The sequence below is a fragment of the Amblyomma americanum genome, chromosome 11 (genome assembly GCF_052857255.1).
Source record: "Amblyomma americanum isolate KBUSLIRL-KWMA chromosome 11, ASM5285725v1, whole genome shotgun sequence".
Lineage (NCBI taxonomy): Eukaryota > Metazoa > Arthropoda > Arachnida > Ixodida > Ixodidae > Amblyomma > Amblyomma americanum.
In genome coordinates, this window is record NC_135507.1 from 5,468,379 (window position 1) to 5,488,764 (window position 20,386).

Sequence of the window (20,386 nt, forward strand, 5' to 3'; positions counted from 1 at the left end):
ATAAGGCATGGGGCAAAGCGAAACCGTTGCCAGCGGGGCTGCGCCTGCGAGCGTGCGGCATCTTTGTTAGCGCGCAGGTTCCACGTTTTCGCGTCTGTCTTGGTCGTCGACGTACGATTTCTGACGACAGCAAGGTGAGAAATGCTTTTTTGCCCAACTACTCTGCATTTCAAGCAGTTTACGCTGGCAACGCCGGCCGGTGCCTTAAATCACGCAGTTCGTGAAGAGGCGCGCACGGTTCGTGGCCTGCCGACAGTTCTGGCGCGGTTCGTCTCGCTCTGTCTGACAGCGGCAAGGTGAGAAACGTAGTTTTTGCCAATCTGCGCTGCATTTCAAGCAGTGTCGCTGAGAACGCCAGCCGGCGCAATATGGCGGAGTTGTGAAAGGCACGCCTACCTGCTCGCGTCATGGTGCCGGTTGGTGCGCGGTTAGTGAAGGGCGCGCTCATACCTTGTGCGCTTTGCCTTGCGGTTAGTTTCCTATGATGGCGCGTTGAGTTTTACTAGGCGCTAAGTTTTTTTGTGGCCCCCAACAATGCACTACTTATTTCGAATGATTTTTCTTTACGATCGGGTAAAATGTGGTCAACTTGAAAAAAAAAATGGAGAAAAAGTGTCGAAATCGAGCGTTCTCGCGTTGTTAGTATGAGCGCGTAACTTTTAAGACTGCTGTGAAAAATAGGTAGCGCATGAAAGGCTCAATAACTAGAAACTTGTGCCTCAAAAACTGCGCCGTCTGCTCTAGTGAAAATGTGCATTGCACCCGCGTAGTGACAAGGTAGTGCGCTTTTCAAAACGACCAGGGAAAAAGTAAATTATGAAAACAAGGAGCTGCTGCCCTGGAAATTCTCTATTTTTCTGAAGACATGCAAATTGCACCCGCGCATTTGTTCTCAGTGCTCAAACACACTCCGAGGGAATATATTGAAGTCTGTGTTGTTGCGGTCACAGTCACAAACATTAGTCGAACAAAACGCACAGTTGGCCGTGGAATGCAATAAAAGTGCAATGAATAAAGTGCATTGCATATATGCAATGAAAGTGTTTTGGGGGTCAGAGAATAACGTCGGGGAACAGATGAATGCTTGTAAATCATTGGGAGATATCTTGTAGTAGTTGTAGCATTGTGTAAGGTGCATAAATGTTCCGCATGCGGGGTTAGTAAAAGCATGTTTTCCTTGTTCGTAATTTCGCCCCTTTTACGCGTTTCTCCTGTTCGCACCGCTTTTGTAAGGCTAGCGAGTGACACCTGCTCGTAATCTACTTTTTTCAGCTGATGGTGCATGGTCCATGGTAGCGACAGGCACTGCTGTGAGCCGTGGTGCAGTAACAACTAACGCACAACTAGCGCGGAACGAGCTAAGCAGTGTGCATTGGCGACGGCTACTGTATCGATTTTGGGTTTATATGCAATGAAATAAATGTTCATTCCATAAAGCACCTGGTGTCGTTCCTGGATTGACGCTGTTTGACGGACTTGGCGCAGCTGCGTTGATGGCCGGTCAAGAGCGCCCGCGGAATGTAATTTTCATCTTTCTGGACCTAAAGTAAATAGATAATAGATATACTGAACAATGAATAACGCGCCATCAGGGCACGGCCGGCTGCAGCGCATGCTAGCATTCAAACTATGGGAGTGACCGTTCTTTATGCATCCATTTCTCTATGGCAGCGTCTCATCCCTTCAACAAGAATGCCCATGCCCGCCAAGCGCACATGACCATTGAAATTCACACCAGCATTTACCTTATCAAACCAAGAAAGCTTAGTTCCTTTATCTACACGTGAACCGAAGCCTCGCTGACTCTTATGTAGGCGCCATATCTGTCTATCAGCAAGGCTTCGAAAAAATTTCATGGGCCGTTTCTTCTTTTGGCAGCGATTATCTTTGAGCGCTCAAAAAGCGGCGTCCATTCCTTTTTCACAGCGCTGCCACTGTTCTGGAAAATGCTGCCCGCAATGGGGATTCAAAAAGTGGCTGCTTCTGTAGACGCTTAATAACGCAAAATTGCATTCCTCTGGGCCAGTTGGTATGATTACATATGTAGGCCAGCGTGAACTTTGGGACGCAGGGACGTAGAGAGACACATTGAAACACGGAACACAGCGCTGTGTTCCATGTCTCAATGTGCCTTGCTACGTCCCTGCGCCCCAAAGTTCACGCTGGCCCACATATGTTAATAACACAGCGTCCCAATTATGCTGCATAAACGAAGCCACATATGTAAAGCTGAGCGGGATCTTGAATAACACTTCCGTTCTGCACTGCACATGCTTGGTACCGTGGTTGAAGGCACAGCGTGCTTTCTTTCGTATGTTAGATCTGTCAGCGCCTATCAAGTAAATACACACAGGCGGAAAGTTTGCAGGATTCGCAGAAGAAAACTATTCCAGATTTTCCTCCCACCGTCTTCAGGCAATGCGAGATCTTGTGAACATAATGTACTTCAAATTTACGCCGCTTGCGTTAATTGATTTTGTGAGCAGCTGTACTGGTGCATAGGGTGTTCAACACAGAATCAGCAACTGCCAGAAGCAGAGCGGAGGCGATCAAATTAAGAGATAAAACTTATCTGCACCATGCCAGAAATAGGCATAATTACTGACGACCTCACGCAGGAAGACACAATTTCGCTCTTCACGAGTTTGGAGTGACAGGAATCGTACGCTGAAAGATCCTTTTCTGACATTAGCATCTAAGCCTAACGCAGATAGCCCCCTTCATTAAAAAAAATCTCATACCTAAGAAGTGTGAACAAGGAGTTTTCAGAAAGTTCAAAGCTAGGCATCAAAGTTGTGCCAGTTCGTTCAAGAGACACAAACTTAGCGTTTCATTTGACGTTCGTGGCACATCGCACAAACCTTGTGCGAGCTGTGTATTGTATCACTGGCGCATGTGGTCTTCGTATGGGCCCTTTGCCGGGCTTGATCTCTCTATCACGTGGCTGTTATCAAGCAGTCGACTAGGTTGTATATATCGGCAATCAATCAAAAATAAACGTTCTTTCTCTTGCTTCTCCCACGCTGCGTGTTCATTGCTGGCCGCCTGCACATGGTGCCAGAAGTGGCATGCGCATAAGCAGTGGCGCAGGCAGCACGGGCGTCGCAGGGCACTGGTACGAATGAGTCAGTGAAGTCACCGCATCAACTGGTGCTGTATCGAAGCGCTGAGAAGAATTGGAGCCTGTTCAAGCAGCGGTTCGAGTGGTTCCTGCAGGCAACGGAGTCGACGAAAGAACCGAGGTCGGAGGCAGTCGAGACCGTTGCCGGGGAGGACGCCCTAGAGGCATTCAACAACTATTCATCTTTGCAGAACGAAAGCAAACAAAATCATAAAACAGTTACGAAGAAATTTGAATCTACTGCCTACAGCAGCAGAGCGAAATGTACGACCGGTATGTTTTTCGATCAAGAACGCGAGCTGAAGGGGAGACTTTCGAGCATTTTGCACGGGACTTGAGGAAGCTAGCACGAACCTGAAATTTTGGAGCCTTCAGGGATTCCCTGGTCAGGTACTAGGTTGTGTTTGGCACAATCAATCCATAAATTGAGGGAAAAGATGCTTAAAGCACAGGTCCTCACACTACAAAGGAAAAGAAGAAATTTGCAAAGCTTAAAGGTACCTGCAGAGCAAAACAATGCATGGGCTCAAGCGCAGAAGCACGTTGCGCCGATCAGAATGAGCAGGCAACAAAACCGTTCAGCTTGTAAACAATGTGCTGAAGGTTCTGAGCAAAACGAAGCTCCACGACAGAAGGAAGTGGCGGAGATAAAAACACGCAGGCAATTCAAATGTTCCAGGTGCAACCGCTTCCATGAAAGTGGAAAATGCCCAGCATTCGGCAAAATTTGTTTCCTATGCCGTGACACTAATCACTTTTCGGCCTGTTGGAAGAAAGGACCCCAATTAAGCGAAGTATGCGACGAGCAAGCCAACTTTGAAATCCTCGACGTCAGCTTTGACATTAAGGCATACTGGGTAGTCCACGCGAAAGTGGCTTCCCAACTTGTGTCCCCGAAGGTAAACGTGGGCTCAGAAGCGAATTTATTGTATTAATCAGATTTTCAGAGGTTCAAAGTGAAGTCGGGTTCAAGCGCAAGCCCATCCGTCCTGCGATCGTACAGCGGTGACGTTATCAAGCATGTCGGCATCCTACGCTACAAGTGGTGGTGAATGACCGAAGCGGTTACTTTGACCTCCTCAGCGTTACGAAGAGCAATCGGGCCATCCTTGGACTGGCGACGAGCGAAGCGCTAGGACTGTTGCCACGTTCCGTGAACGTTGTAAGCGCAAACAGCACTGAAGAAATGGTGAAGGAATTTGCTGAGTTGTTTCAGGTTATTGGCTACATAGCACACCAGTACCACGTGATCCTGCGGAAGGGTGCAACACAGGTAGTCCAGCCGATGCAAAGGGTGCCCTGGCGTTGCTTGAGCCCCTTCAAGAAGAGGTGGACCACATGGAACAACCTGAAGGCATCGTGGCCAAAGTCAGCGATCCGACGGACTGGGTGAACCCGTTTGTTATAGCAAGAAAAAAGGATACCAAAACGCACGTGTGCGTTGACGCCAGGGGCATAAATGAGCGCTTAAAGCGAGAGCATTGCCAAATGTCCAAAAGAGAATACATCGAGACTCAGCTTGCCGGAGCCAATTTTTTTTTATCTCGCCTCGACGCATACTCGTTCTTTCATCAAATACCAGCAGATGAAGTTGCATCCAGAGTGTGCACACTTCGCACGCCCTTTGGGCACTTGCCGGATTTTAAGACTTCCATTCGGGATCGCCTCAGCGACTGAAGTTTTTCAAGGGACTACGAATGAAATATTTAACCAGGCTCCAGGTGTGCGAATCTATATCGACGATATGTTGATATGGGGTACACATGGAAAGAGCGCGATGCCAACTCCGCAAAGCCTTGCAGTTAGCCAACAAAGCCTGCCGAACGCTTAATCCTCCGAAGTGCAAATTCGAAGTCATAAGCCAAGACGGGATAAGACCTAACCCCGCAATGTCGGCACCGTTATGCAAAATGTAGCGGCCAGCGGACAAAGCGGGCGTCTACAGAATGCTTGGAATTGTCAACTACTTCGGGAAGTACTATCGGCGTCAAATGAAATGCGAACAGCGGAACGCTTGCCGAATGGTCCAGCTTAGGCCGTCTGCCTGTCGCTAGCAGCGATAGGTGCCCGCATCCGGTTATCGACACTTTTGCTTGTTTTCTCTTGAGTTCGTTCTCTTCCTTTGCCATTGCCACTGGCGCAGCGCAGTTCCTCTGGCGGCAGCGGCTGTCGCCCGCGTATGTAAAGCGAGCGCTGATAGATCCCTGGCTTGCAGCGCTTCGATTTTTCTGCCATCATCGTGGTGCTATAAGCGCCTGTTCTGCGATAAAATAAAGGTTGACCAGGGAGATAGGACCGCTGGCTTCATTCGCTGCCGCCAGCGAAACCACGCTGTGCAAGTTGTGATCGGTGAAAGCATGAATGTGGCGCTCCAGCTGCAAAACGAAGACGCGAAAGTCAAATAAAACAAAACTATCGCAAACCGAAAGAGCGCGCCTGTAATTGATAACGACAGGCAGACGGCCTAAGCTGGACCGTTTGCTACGCGCTCCGCAGTTCGCATTTCATTTGACGCTGATAGTACATACCACATATGACAGGAAGCACGACTCTTCTACGAAAATTCGTTAAAGACACCGCCCTTGAATAGTCTCAAAACCATTCCAACAAATGACAGGATACCTGTGGAACTCTGAGTAGTGTGCCTTTACTAGCCATTCCTTGTCCTGCCAGAGAAATAAGGTTGTTTCTGTGTGGCCTCGGTTCGACCCTCCTTCAGCGTTATGGCGACGGTTGGCGGCCGATAGCCTACGTATCACGCTCAATGACTGAGGTGGAGCAACGGTACACACAAATAGAAAGAGACAATGTCATTGCTTTTTGGTGCGAAAAAATTTTAACTTTGTTTACGGCCGCAAGTTCTTCGTCCAAACTGGCCACAGACCACTGATGGCAAACTCTTTGAAAACAGCTAGCGTTTTTTCTTGCGTTTGCTAAGATACGAGTATGTCCTTCACTTTGTCCCAGTCAAACAACTGTTCCTGGCCGACACGCAATCTAGGTCGTCCCCGTTCGGACCAAGCGGCTTCGATAACTTCGCACCTGATGTCGTCATCCCGAAGACCATGAGAGCGGAAATTCTCATTCGCATTCATGCATGCTAGGAATAAATAAGTGCAAAGGAAGATCCCGGCGCTTGGTATTCTGACTGCGATTGAACGGGGACATCGAAAAGATGGTTGCAGGCTGCGTCGTTTGTCAGTAATACGCATACCAGCAACAAAAAGTACCACTGGTGCTTAGGCCGACCGCAGACTATACGACTGGAACAGAGACCGCTGCTACATATTCATGTACGGCGGCAGCTCATACCTATGCTCTTTTGACGTGTTATGAACCTTTCCCTAAAGGTCTAAAAGCCTACGGACACGACAGGTGCTGTCATAGCTAAACTTATCTCAATTATTGTACGATATGGCATTCCATTGAAAGTCTGCACAGATAACGGTCCCCAGTTTTCATCTAATGAATTTGCTTTGTTTGCAACTAGATGTGACTGAACACATGCGGTTTCGAGCCCAAGATTCCCACAGTCCAATGGCCCCGCCGAGAAAGGAGCCCAGGAAGTTACGCACTCGACTGCCGAACTTCGAGCCGTGCCTCAGTCGGCAGGCGTCTAGGTACCAATCACGCCACCCAGGGTACAAAGGGAAAACTCTGCCCGAACTGAAGAAAAACGCAGTTGTAAGAGTACGTGCTGAACTGGGATCGCAAGGCTCGAGTCATGGGACTGACAGCGCCATGGTCTTATCGCGCCCTAACGGAGGTCAACCAAATGCTTCGACGCAACCGGCGACGTCTAGCAACACCTGAGTCATTCCTGAATGACGATGGCAAGGACGTTGCCCAGGCAAGCGCAGGTGCGTCACAGTCAACGACACAGCCCACGCAATCTGCGCTCAAGCGCGATCCACCCGGCAAAGACAACCCGACCGGCTTTTTTGCAACCGGGATTTCCGCCATATGCTCCGTATCTTGTTCTCAGATTTCTAACTATTGCGGCGAGAAAAATGTATCGTATCAGTAGCGCATGCGCTATTCGTATGGGTCCTTTGAGCGGCTTGATCTTTGTATCACGTGGATATCATGCAGTCGCCTAAGCTATGTATATCGGCAAGCGATCACAAATAAACTTGCTTTCTTTCGCTGCTTCCGAGATGCGTGTTCACTGCTCGTCGCCGGAACAACCAGCGTGGGTTGTGTCACGTCACCACTACAGCCCAGCAGACGATGCAGTTACTAAGGAGCGCTCTGTGCGCATGCGCATAATCTCGTCCGTTCTGCCACCGCGGTCCTTCATTGGACGGTGACCGACCACCGGTTCGGCTAAAAAATAAAAATTGGAGCGCTGTTCATCCTTTATGCATCGCGCAAAGGGTCTTCTACTTAGTTTTTCAACATGAGCGGGGCAAGTGAAAGTGCGGACCGGGAATGCTATTCAGCTAAGCTTTCGTTCAATCTTCATTATTCTTTACAGTCGAAGCAAAAACGGGTCGGCGAAGAATATGGCGTGCATTTGCCACAATTCATTTCTGTATTAAACGGAGCCGATTTCATGCGACGATTCTATTGCACCGTTAGCTCCCGTGTCCCGTCATCTTCAGCCGCCCATTTTGTTTGTATTAGAGCTGGCTGTTGGGCAAGGTCATGATTTTTTGTTTTATGTACAGCCACTTCCATGGTGTTACACAGCGTGCTTTGACGGTCGAACTTTCTTCACGCGTTACCTTGTGAAAGCTAAGGCCTGTCTGGTATTCAGGCAAGTAGTTGCCCCTAGTCCGCTTCCGCATAAATCAAGGAGGAAGTTGTAACGCCAAAGCATGCTCCGTATTACTCTGGCCGCGACTGCACATTTGTTTGCCTGCGAACTAGATGGCCCCCATTGAAATATACAGCGGGCGTTCTTGTTTCTCGTGTGCTTTCCGGGATTTTTCAATGCTGTGTTTTTTCAATGCGGCACTAAATTCTGATGTGTAGTTACCGCGGCGTATAGACGTGACGTTATGGATTCTCTGGAATACAAAATATTGCACTAAGGGATCTTGCTAGCAGGCTAGGACTGCACTATATTGGTCCGAAACCTCGGTGCTTGAAATTAGGCTAGGAACAACACATTTTGCAGCGGAAAATCGATGATATGAATCGTACTGAGCCAGAGGAAGAGAGCGACGTTGGTTGCCGACGAAACACACAGGATATTTCAGCCCGACTTGGCAAAGAAAACTTAGACAGGGCCAACAGTATAGGTCGAGGGAACAGCTGAGGAAATTTCTGGTAGAGGTGTCGCACAGCTGCGCACAACGTACGCAACACAAGTGTGATTCAATAATACTCGTGTTGACTTACGTGTAATCTGGCCGCTGACAAGGGAACGGATATGCGATATAGATGTGATACGAACTTTTTAGTATATGTGTAAAGTGTGTACTGGCAACCTAGCATAGGTTTGACGTATAAGATTGCTGTTGCTCTCAGTGCAGTGTGGTCCCAGACAGCGCAGCACAGGTGTGATGTGGTACGTTTGTTTTTAGTATACCTGCAATGTGCCTACTGAAAAAAACAAACTACAGAGGTGGTAGATAAAGCGGTATTCACACGGGGGACCCCGGCGCGGAGGGACGGGGAGACGAGGCGCGCTACGTCACCGGCCGGCCAAACCCCTCCCCCGCTCCCAAATTTAGTATTCACACGGGCAGCGGGGAGCCGCCGCGGGGGATCTAGACGCGCGAAGCGGCCGGGCGGCGTGGGAGGGGATAAAGAAAGGGCCGGACGGCCGGTTTTGCTGTTCTTTGAAGACAGCGAAGGCTAAAAAAAATAATAAAGATTGAAGGGAGATAAGAGGGAAAAGAAACCGAAACAGGGAAACAAACAGACAGTTCCCAGCACCGGAGCTGAATACACGTCGAACTTTCTGGCGCTAGAGGATCCAGAGCAGGAAATGGATGTCGCAAAAAGGCGCAAGTACGTGTTGTTGGCGGCTCTACTTGAAACCGAGGATGACGACGATCTTTTCAAGAAAAAGCGGTGGTGCTGGGTGAAGCCATGGATGCAAGAAAAGTCCCTTGGTGTGCAGCACAGTCTGTATAACACGCTCCGTGAAGATGACCCGGACGAATACCAGAAACTGCTTCGTGTGCCGCAAGAAGTTTTCTTGTGGATGCTGGAACGCATCAGACACCGGATTATTATTATTATTTTTTTTTTACAACAAAAGCCGCCATCTGGGTTTACCATGCTCAAGGAGCGGGGCTGTGCTGATCTGAGGAGGGAAAATGCCGACAGTCGAGGGGGGAAAAATTAGACGAAAAAAAAGAGATGCGTGAAAGATAGAAGAGAAGAAACTCTGAGAAGATGCAGACAAACACAAAGACGACGTATGCCACAAAACGCATCTTGCTCTAACCAGTTCATAAATATTGGACTTCAAAAATGTTTTTATTAGTGCACGCATTCCTCTTCGTCCAACGTGCGCAAAATCCACGGCAAGAAGTAATACAGCTCCGTCGACAGCGGAGCGCCACTCACAGCGACCCCAACGCGCGCCCCGCCAAGTGCCGCCTAATCTCCCGGGGACGCGGGGACTGAACGTAGCGGCCGAGCGAACGGTCCCCTCCCCCGTCGGCGGCGGCCGCCGGACCAAAACCGGAAACTGCGTCGCCGCGAGCACTCTCGAAGGCGTGACGTGTACGCAGCCGCCGTCAGTTCGGGAGGGATTCCATCCCCCGTGTGAATACCCCTTAAGATGCGACTGTGTATCACTTCGATCTCTCAGCCCAACTGATTTGCGGTCTGCGTGGCCACATCACAGTAAAAGGACCATCTCATCTGAGCACCGCGTGGTAGCAAGCTGTTGGATTATTCATAGTCCTTGTTTCCCTTACGTTTGATATGAATTACTGAAATTTCTTTTGGTTTTTATCTTGCGCTAAATATATCTTTCCTATTACCGATCACGGGGGACAAACAGTGTGGTAGCACGAAGATGTGGTAGCACCGCGAGATGCACTGTCTTTGTACTGTCTTTTTCGTTCAGTGGGTATTAAGTTATTGCGAAAAATAAATCGGGCGAACAGATCAATGAAAAAAGGAGCACTCAAGTTTTATCCTTTTTTGTTGTTGATGTTATTCATAACGAACACTACGAGCCTGACAAACAGCTAAGCTGCCTAGTCTTTAATTTTGTGGAAGTAGGCCGTAGTAGGTGGAGGTAGGTTCTCATGTCAGCTCCTGTTGGAAACATGTAATGAGTGACAACTCACAATGATTTCAACATAACAAACTGAACATTGACTCAATCCGTGTCTACATTCTGCTTGCAGTGCACTGAAGCGACGAAGATGCACCGCGGCCAGCGAAACAGACCTCCGGAATTTGCTTTCCGGACCCGTCCTGACTTCGAATGGATTTTTAATTATTTTCTATATTAATTGATCCCTCCGTAACACTTACTTTCTTTTATCGCTTTAACCTTATTGTGTTCATTTCGATAGTTATGTAGTTACTCGTGACTGGGAGGGCACTTTCGATGAATTCGTTCTGCCCGTCCAGTGCCATGTTTTTCCAAGTGTGGACTAACGCTGATGGTGCAAATGTAAACTTGATGCGGCTACTTGTGGAGAAAGAAACAGAAAACCGAAACATCACTGTAGGACAGAAGTAGTATTGCACGTTCACGAATATGTAGTGAGGTTCATGCATATATAGCGAGGTTCGTGCTGGCACCTCTGATCGTCAACGCAGACGCTGATCATAGGAATAGTGGACATGAGATAAAGAAGCTCTCAGGCACCAATTGCAATAGACAGTCATAGTGCCAATGCGTTATCAGTATATTGTCACAAGTAGAGAAAAGGCTGACGGACGAAGTCAGAGCTGCTAATATGTCACAGATTTTATTCATTAATTGACGTGTACGGAACACATGGTAGGAACACATGGTGCTGACTGAATTAAACCCTATACAGCAAGAAATAATGTTGTGTGCTCATTTAGGGCGCGTTGGTATACACGACTCGAGGCGCCATGAGAGATCTTGTAGTGCATTATTTTAGAATACCCTGCACGTAGTAGTCGCTGCGTGAAATGTCCTTTATATATTTCGGCACTTTGGTTGATTCGCCAACGTTCTTCCATATTTGTATTTTTAACTTCAAAACGCCATATCTAGAGAGGAAACTTCCTGTCCGATCTTCTAAGAATGCCCCCAAAGTCACGCGGATAACTAGGATTGCGTTCTCTCTTAGTCACACCTTGTGTCTAAAATGACCCCTTTTGTGCTGTACAAATAATAGGCAAAATGAATCGTCTGGATAAATCTATTATGACCGACGACATGAGCACCAGAGGTGGGGATTTCCGGTTTCGGCTGATGCGAACACGAAGACTTGATAGAGGAAACCTATTTATAGGCCAGAAACTATGCAAGAAAACGCTGTCATTAAAAAGCTTAATTTACGCCACCCTCAGTTTGCCCTGGGTGTTCCTTTCATTTGTAGTGCGTACACTTTTAGTGTAGTGCGTACCACGTGCGACGCGCTGAACGACACTGAACCAGTTGCACGGCTGCGTATTGAAGCCGCCGTTCAGAACGCTTTCTTCGTGCTGACCATATGATCACGCTCACGTTGCTTCTTCCTCCTGACTTTCTCTTCCTATCTGCTCCGCTCCTTCATCCGCCGCCGTATTCAATATTTGACTACGCGGTCTAGGAGTCGACAAGATTGAGATAGTCAGGGGTCCTTAACTCATGACCTGCTCCCTCCCCGCTTTCTTCACCTGTAGAAATGTTAGACAATGAAAGGCGGCATCGAGGATTCTATCCGCAGTGAAACGCTAAACAATTCTTTTTGTGCCATACGCAAACAAACGCAATTAACCGGCTTCGGTAAACCTGGTAAAACAGGCTACCTAAAAAGCAGAGCCGTTTTTTTTTTGCATTTGACATCAGTGATATGCTGTCCCTGAGTGGATTAGAAACCTTTCGTGTGCGAATTAAGATCTGAGATTCCACCTTCCGAGCCTTCTGTGTGAAAGCTGCATACTCGGAATGATATGTGCAGCTTGAAAGCTTTTTATAAGCTTTCTTCCTGCTCTACACCATGTTGCTGTGCTGTTTTGCACTTCCATTTATTTCTGTGGAAGGCTTCTTTTTCAGCTCGTTGCAAATTGGACTTTCTGCTTGGTCACGTGCTACATTTAACCGGTTTAGCTATTCGAACTTTGTATTTATTTCTGTTTATTTGTATTATTCGTTGTAACCTGTCCGAATCCTCTTGTTTGTACCGATGTATTTTTCGCTGTTTTGTTCTACTTTACAAAAATTACCTCCCATCTGTAAGTCGTTCGGGCTCTGGAGGTAACGAAATAAGTAACTAAACAGACGTACAGATCCTCATTGAGGCGCACCTTATTCTAGCTTCGATCTAACCATTAGAACAGCCTGGTCTTTTTCAAAACTAGGGATAGCCTTAGTTGACGTAAATACAGAAGCTTGTAATACCAACTTGAGGATGCTTATTGAGAGAACACGCATGGTATTCTCGGCACGCGCTGGAATTTACCGTAACCACAAATCGATTGTAGACTAAGCGTACTTACGGGGGCACATGCAGGATATGTTTGCGTTGTGTGCAGCACATAACTGATGTAATTATTGGCAGCGTAGTTAAAAAACTTCTAGGGTGTGTCAAAGTGCAAAAAAAAATTATGCCTATTCGTTGTGGCGCAATAAGGAAGGTTCTCTCATCTGACTAAACTGACGGGCTAAAGTCTCCTCTAAAATGACTGCCATCATGGTGAAACCGAAAGGACATGCCTATACGGAAGTCAAAAATGCTGCGAAATCACAGAGGTAACGAGCCGATGACGAGTTCAACAACGACTAGCGGCTAATTGTTTGACCGTTGTACCTTTACCGACATTAAGGCAGCTAATCAAGAGCTTCTGTGCCTATAAGACCTTTATTTTTTTGCGCGTTCTAAGTTCTGAGGGCCGGAAGGTCTGTACTCGTCTACGGCATCACAAACTAGAGATTCCGATTTGCCTCACTAGATTGTGTTCTTTCGGGACTGCATGCCTTGCTTCCGTTCGGGAACTCGCATATGTCCGGCTTCGGCTTGTATTAAGCCAGTAAATCTCTCACATCCGTCTGCGGCTGAGCGGAGCTCCGACAACGTGACTTCGCCCATAATGCATCTTAGTGCGCCTCACATTCCTTCCGGTGCGGACGAGACCTCTCTGACTGTATAAATCATTCAATCACCCTCTCCACCACAACCAAGACCGGCTCCCGAGCGGGAGGCGCATCGAAGCGAGATATGCGCCCCAATGCATGGTTCATTCATTCTTCCCCTCAACGCTCAGCAGCGCCCACTTGCGCTTTCGCAGAGTTTCGGCCGAGAAAAACTCGGGAAGCAAAGAAGCTGGTACGGCTGGTACGATGGTAAGAACAAGGCAGGGAGGAAAAGAAAGACAAGAAAGACACTGCTGAAACGAAGATAAGAAGTAAATAAAAAAGTGGAAACAGAAGGCTGAAAGAATAAAGGAAAGAAAGAAGAATGCGAAAGTAGGCAAAAAGCAAGACACGGATGAAATACGGACGCTGTGAAGTGCATTAACCGCTGGATATTTGTTTCGCACCCGTACAGCAGATCAATTATGCCGTAAAGATCTCAATTTCATTGCTACAAACCTCCACCACTAATTGACTCGAATGAACACAGTATTTATTGGCATAGTTCCTCTCGAGCTCTGAAATTAGGGAGAAAATTGAAACTGTTGTGCTTTGCTGTCGGAGCATGCAGTGCGTCGAAGAATTTCTAGTTTCTTACGAATAAGAAGTATTGTGTTACAAAGTCGTGTAGATTAGAAATATGCATTTCTCGCTTACCTTTTTGTATTTGCACACTGACTGTAGTAAGAATGCCGCTTTATGAGTAAATCTTGCTTTCGTCGCAAAGCGGTTCTAGGCTGCTGCTACTGCCACTTACGAATACAATAGTACACTAAAGCTGTTCGAGATCGCATAATGGTAACACTTTTTGCCGGAGACGCGGATGCTAATCAAACATATATTCTGTCACCTGTAGAATTGTCGTTCCAGTCACATTCAAACGTGCTTATTCAATTTCACTCTGAATAAATGCAATGGCAACTATACATGTATTGCGTTCATTCTGGGAGGGACAGCGCAAACGGACAAGAGAGAGGAAAGGAACAAACGCACACACCAGCGCTGCCCACAAAATGTACTTATTCGATAATACAAGCCCGTAAATCGTTACTGTAAAAATACTCCGCAAGGGCACCCAAGCTTTTACTCCGTTTCGGTATTATGAAGGACACACTGTGCTGCCTTTTCTAAAGGTGCAGCCGTTCCTAAAGGTAACAAAGCAAATTACTTTAAAATTATTAAATACATATGAGATCCAAAATAATTATAAATTTATTTAATCCTTGCTAAGAAAAAGTCTCGCAGCCGAAGCAGGCAGAATGTCAGAGCGTGAGCTCGAAAGAACCCACATATAAAAATTTTTAATTTAGTAAACATGAAATGCATGCATTCCCGCAGGTAAAAGGGAAAACACTGAGTTCCTTGTGCCGTCCTCCTCCTCTGAACAGCGTTTTTCACTCAGAGTACGCCGTACAAAATTTATCTGCCATGTTTTCTGTGCTACAAAGAATTCAACAGAGCAGCTTAAAGACGAGGACACTTCTGTCGAGGGCGCTCACTCAAAAAATTATCACCGGCTTAAGCCGTCAGCTGGGCTAAATGCCCTCGTTTTCTTTACTGAGCATAAACCCAATTTCCGTTTAGACTCAAGGAAACAAACTGCGTGGTCATTTCGCGCTTCGTGAAAGCGCCCTCTTTCCAGAGTTTGTCATTTATGTCACTATTTTTTCATCTAATATCATCGCTTTTGTCCCTTGTGTTCCTTTTTTTTCTGTCCGGTCTCTTCCATCTTCCCGCGGCGCATCCGAAGAGTGCGGTATGACAAAGGACTTCAGCCCCGAGCTCATATGGGTGGAACTACGACGAGGCGGTTCATATCGTGCGCTGCGGGCGCATTTCATAAGGCGCGAGAAGAGCTGGGGGGAGGTGGGAAAAACGGCTGCCTAGAATCAGACGAGGTCATTCATGTACGGCTTTATGAGGCGCGTGCGCCAGCCATAATCCTTTCATTTCATCGCCCCTTGTCTATGTCGTTGCCTTTTTTGTTATCTTATTCCCTGTCATTTACGCCGCGAAGCCATTGCTTTCACGCTAGAGAAGAGTATAAGCAGTGGATTGGGGAAAAGAGGGGTGGGAGAGAGAGAGAGAAGACAAAGGCCTGAACAAAAACGCCCTGCCTCCGAAGTCACCTCATGCAGCCCTGTGCCATCCTATTGGAACGGGATTGCTTCCATGCCCCGCCTACTGATACCCCTTCATGGGCGCGTCCACGCAGCCCGGTGGTCTTGTGCACTAATCGTTGTCCTCTCTCATTCCCTACCCAACGACAGGCAGGGACTCCTGCTAACCCTGACCCACACAGGAGCTCACCTGTGAGCTGCAGCATCTGCTGTTCATTTGCAACGGTAGCCCATTATTTTACTTAAGATCCGTGGAGGCAGAGTGAGAGCTGTTACGTCGCTGAAAAGCTCGAGTCTGACAAGTGCTGGGTGGAATTTCTTCGTTCACGGTATGTCTTTTTTCTTGTCGTAATTTAGGGAGCTCATCTGCAGTCATTCAACCTCGGTAAGCTTACTGCTGTTAAGGATCGAGTAGTAAGTATAGTTAGGCCACTGAGCTGAATAAGGACATCTCCGATTGGAACCGCTCCCAGATATCGCAGTTTTACCATAACAGGGTTCGAGTTACTTTAATGCAAGTGTTTTAGGAGGAGGGCACCAGCGCTGCGCAGTAGCAGAAGTGCGCCTTGATATAGCTCGTCGGGACCATCTGCGAATGCTGTTCGCGGACTTCCGTACGCTGAAGCTCTCTATGAATAGCAAGAGTTGTAGGCTGTAGTGTTGCAGAGCTGTAGCGATGTGATTTCTGTGAAAAATGCCTGCACTTCATGTCTTCGTGAAAATACGGTGCCACCAATATTCAAAGATCCTGCATCCTCATATGCATATCCTCCATATGAAGTGCGAGACGCGATGACTCCTTTACGTCGGCACTCAACTTGAAAGATATGTGTTGTGTTTCTCGAGGTCTCTGCAGCGATTACGCTTTTTTGCTTAGAATTATGAATTTTTTTTTGACCGAAATCCGCCAGAAGAGCCCGGCTTCATGACTATTTTATTACCAATATTGACTTCTTAACAATCAGAGAAAGAATTTAGTGGCGTCAGTGACATTCAGTTTTAAATATATCAATATATTTCGACAATCAGTGAATTCTCGATTTCAAGGCCTTGAATCACGCTTGGCTGGTCTTGAATCATCTTTCTCGGCATCTGGTCACCTTGCAACAGCTGAAAAGAAATTTCATGGCGAAAACTAAAATTTGTAAGAAATAGACTCATTTCAAGCAATGAAAGTTTCGAGACCCAGTCGCATCGAAACGACGTCATATTTTTCGGCCTTCCTGAGCCACATAACGAAACCAGTGAATAATTGTTGTTTAACATAAGCTGCTGTTTTTCCCATAATCTATTCATGGACAGTTTACGAGTTAAGAGGTGCCACCTGCATAGGAGACGTGATTTTGATGTTAAGCGTCCTCGTTATAAGAAAGCTTTCGGAATTTTATAAGGAGGCCCAAGTATTTAAAAAATTCTATAAGCTTAAAAGTTCAGGCTATCACAGAGCGATGACTTTTTGTCGACGTACGAACCATTCAAAAGAAAAAAAATTGGAATCGTGTACTTCTTTTCAAAATAATGACCGAAAGTTCTTCTTTGATTCGACCGTGCATTTATTGAAGTCAGTTTTGACAAATTCTGTACTCGATGACTAGTCAGGGCCTTTAGTGGCATAGCCAGGGTCTCTGCTATCGCTTCTGTTAGTTTTTCACGTTGAACACCCTCTGGTTATGACAAGAAGCTGTGCGTTTTGAAAATCAATGCGAAGAGCATGTTTCCTGACTACCTTTAATTCGTACCTTCTCAATCCGCATGCATTGTTGGCGTTTCCAATCATCTTTACACAACAGCCTGTATGAATCTGAACTTACGCCCCCTGGTTCTCCTGGTTAAAGCAGATAGGGCACACGGCAGAAGAGGCGGCGTGACCTCCTTTCTCAGGTGACATGTAGTTATTCGTGTGCCAGTCTCCTTCTGGGCCGTGAACCGTATGGTGAATAATTTATTTCGATAATACATCCGCAGTAGCTGCCGTTGTTTAGCGGTTTCCGGGCGTCGTTATCTTGCAGTAGCACACGTTAACAAAATGTTTCTAAGATAATAACTTTCTAACATAAGATTTAATTCTTTTGAGGGACTTAAAAGCACGTGGCATCCTCTGGCCGACCGTATCTTTTACTGAGTATAATTTCAGACTTGGGAGATAATTATTCATTCTCACTTTCAGTAGTCTTAAAGTTGTTTTTTCTCTCAATCTGAATTTTTGTAAATGGCGTTGATTAAGGCACCATCGATAATATCTCCGACCAGTACGCAGTGTTTTTCCCAATTTCATCTTATTTTGCGGCACCCAGTTATATACACTATACACTTCCTTATTTTACACGCGCAGATGATATAGCCATGCCTATTACTCTGAGTGACCCGTTTCAAGCCTTTCAGCAGCTAACTGTCACCGACGATACGGATGCACTTGCTAGTTTATTCAGATATATTCTTATCTTGTACATAGCGTTTCATTCCCCTCAAAACTAGAAAGAAAAGTGTTAATTTATGTGGGTTATTAAAGAAATGATTTAACTGTCACGAGGGCTCACAAGTTTACGCCCGTGTAAACATAGCGATAATCCCGGCAAAACGGAATTATTTAAGGAAGCTAAAGAGCAACTTCAGATTAAAACGGACCGAAAAGATTTGCCATTACGAGCAGAATTTGACCGTGAGCAGTTTGCTTAAAAGCAACCCTGTAAGCTTTCGAATTCAGTACTACCGTGTAGCACGACTGTGACACTCTGTCCATTACATTTGCGTTAAATTTAATTCAATTTCATATCAAATTATCATTTTCATTTTGAGAGGCGAAGACAGGATTAAAGGCGTAACACTGCCTTGACGTGGGTCCGGGCACCATTCATGTTGGCATGCACACAGATAAGGCTATTGTATATACATAATTGAACTCACAGGAATTTTTGTAACTAGCAGGAGACTGACGAACAAAAAGTAATGAATAATAAAGAACACATGGAAACTAAAGGATAATACGTACATCACGTAAGCAAACTTAATAAAAACTTGTTAATTGCAGAACGTGAACTGCAAAGAGGAACAAAGGATGCTTGCTCGATGTGATTTTAAAATAAGGGGGCGTATATAATGGTTTCATTCGTTTTCAGCATGGCGAGTTGCGCCATTAGATCATAGAATTTTATGAAGGACTTGCGTAAAAACGATAACCTCTATCTATTAATTTCGAAAGTAGGACAAATTTATATTTCGCAAACATTGCTTGCACGGTACACTGTTATGAACAGTTGGTGTCTCAGCACTATCTTACGAAAATCTCTCTTAATCCGCCAGAAATCATTCGCCATGGCAAAAATTCTTTTTCAGCACGAATTCGGTAACATGCAGATTTTTTCCAAATTTGGATCTTTTCCCTTAGAGCCGATTTATGTAAATGAGTAGAAAATTATTTTTTTCAAGTATACCGTAGCTTTTGTCGTGTCCCACAATGTGCTGGGTAAACTGCAGCAAGGTTTTTTTTTACTCATTACAATAACACAATTAGAGGGATTTTGTTATGGATTCTCACTTTCTTTTGTTGTGACTGGAAAGGTTAACTACACATTTACAAACTTATCGAAGGCGTTTCGCACTGATCCTCAACAGAAACGCTTGAAAAAGCTTAAAATGGATAGTTAGTATTCTTTCCAAATGCTCACAATACATGCATTTTATATCGGTCATTGACGTTTCATCAGGCACCCAAATGGTTTTGTATGCCTGTATGCTGACGATTGTATGCTTTATTATGCGTTGAACTCATCCTTGAAAATCACCTTTTTAAAAGTCTTTCTCAGACTTCTGTAGCTGTTGCGCTACATGGCAAAAGAGCAATAATTTCTCCATGGAGTTTTAATATTGTTATCTCTTAATGTTTTTTAATGTAATTCCTTGGTCCTATATTCGTTCATAAATAATTACCTAAAAAGAATTAAGAAATACAAATACATCGGATTAAGATTCACGCAGGATATTTCCTAAACACACAGAGCGCATTTCAAAGCGAAAACTCTAAAATATCGGATACTTGAGTCGTAATGTACATGTTGCCCCATAAGATATGCAATTCAATAGCTTGTTCCTGCCAGTCTGTCTTCATCCTGTCGCTTTACTGCGCTAAGTTATTTTCAACCATTAGATACGCACTTACACAGGAAACTCTGACCCATGCAATCCCATAATACGGCTGCATCGTTTGCGATCCTCACTAGCTTACAATATTAAACGAATTGGAATTGGTTCAAAAAACAGGCTGCCCGTTTTATATTTCACCGATACCCGAAATACTTTTGGCCTGCTTCTTACCTGTAGGATCTGGGGCTCACTCTACTTTCCTCACGCCGTCGTATCAAAACCTTATAAGCTCTTGCGCACGTTAATTGACTGTCTGCGGTTGGAGTCACTTGACAACTACTTAAAATTTCCTAAACCATTGTCAGTAAGAAGCTGTCACAAACCGAACATTTACCCTTTCAATCTTTATACTCACTTTTTCAAATGAATTTTTAAGCACACTAGAAAACTGGAGCGTTCATATTTACCTTACTCATGCTGTATCTTCAAATTAAGTGAGAGAATGCGGAACTTGGAGATTGCGTGTTTTTAATGCGCGTTTACTTGTGCTTTCATACTGTCTCATTTTATAATGCTTGTGTAATTAGTTTTTACACGTTTTAGGTATTCTTGTCATAGCCTCATCCCAAGCTGCAGTTTGTGAAAGAGAAAGATAAATAAAATAAATGATGTCTTAGCCTAGTGAATGAATAAGGCGTAGGAATCGTGTGATTTTATTCTATCGCGGTGTTGACAGCTGAACCACAAGCACGCTAAAGCTTCCTCATTGAAGGTAAGTGCTGTTTTAACATTAAATCCCCGCTAAATACAAAGCAGCATTGGGTCTAACCTGAC

At 45.6% G+C, this 20,386-nt stretch overlaps 1 protein-coding gene across 2 annotated transcripts in view; it reads left to right on the forward strand.

Moving 5' to 3' along the window:
* The first annotated feature begins 9 nt into the window (after positions 1 to 9).
* Positions 10 to 20,386, forward strand: part of Tbh (Tyramine beta hydroxylase) — a 39,202-nt gene continuing 18,825 nt past the window's right edge. Inside the window, exons 1-2 of one of the 2 annotated variants that reach the window (XM_077644557.1) lie at positions 10 to 134; positions 218 to 296. The gene's annotated coding sequence lies outside the window, so the exon portion shown is untranslated. Of the gene's footprint in view, positions 135 to 217; positions 297 to 15,578; positions 15,802 to 20,386 lie in introns of those variants that run through there. The other variant, XM_077644556.1, reaches the window with a different exon arrangement.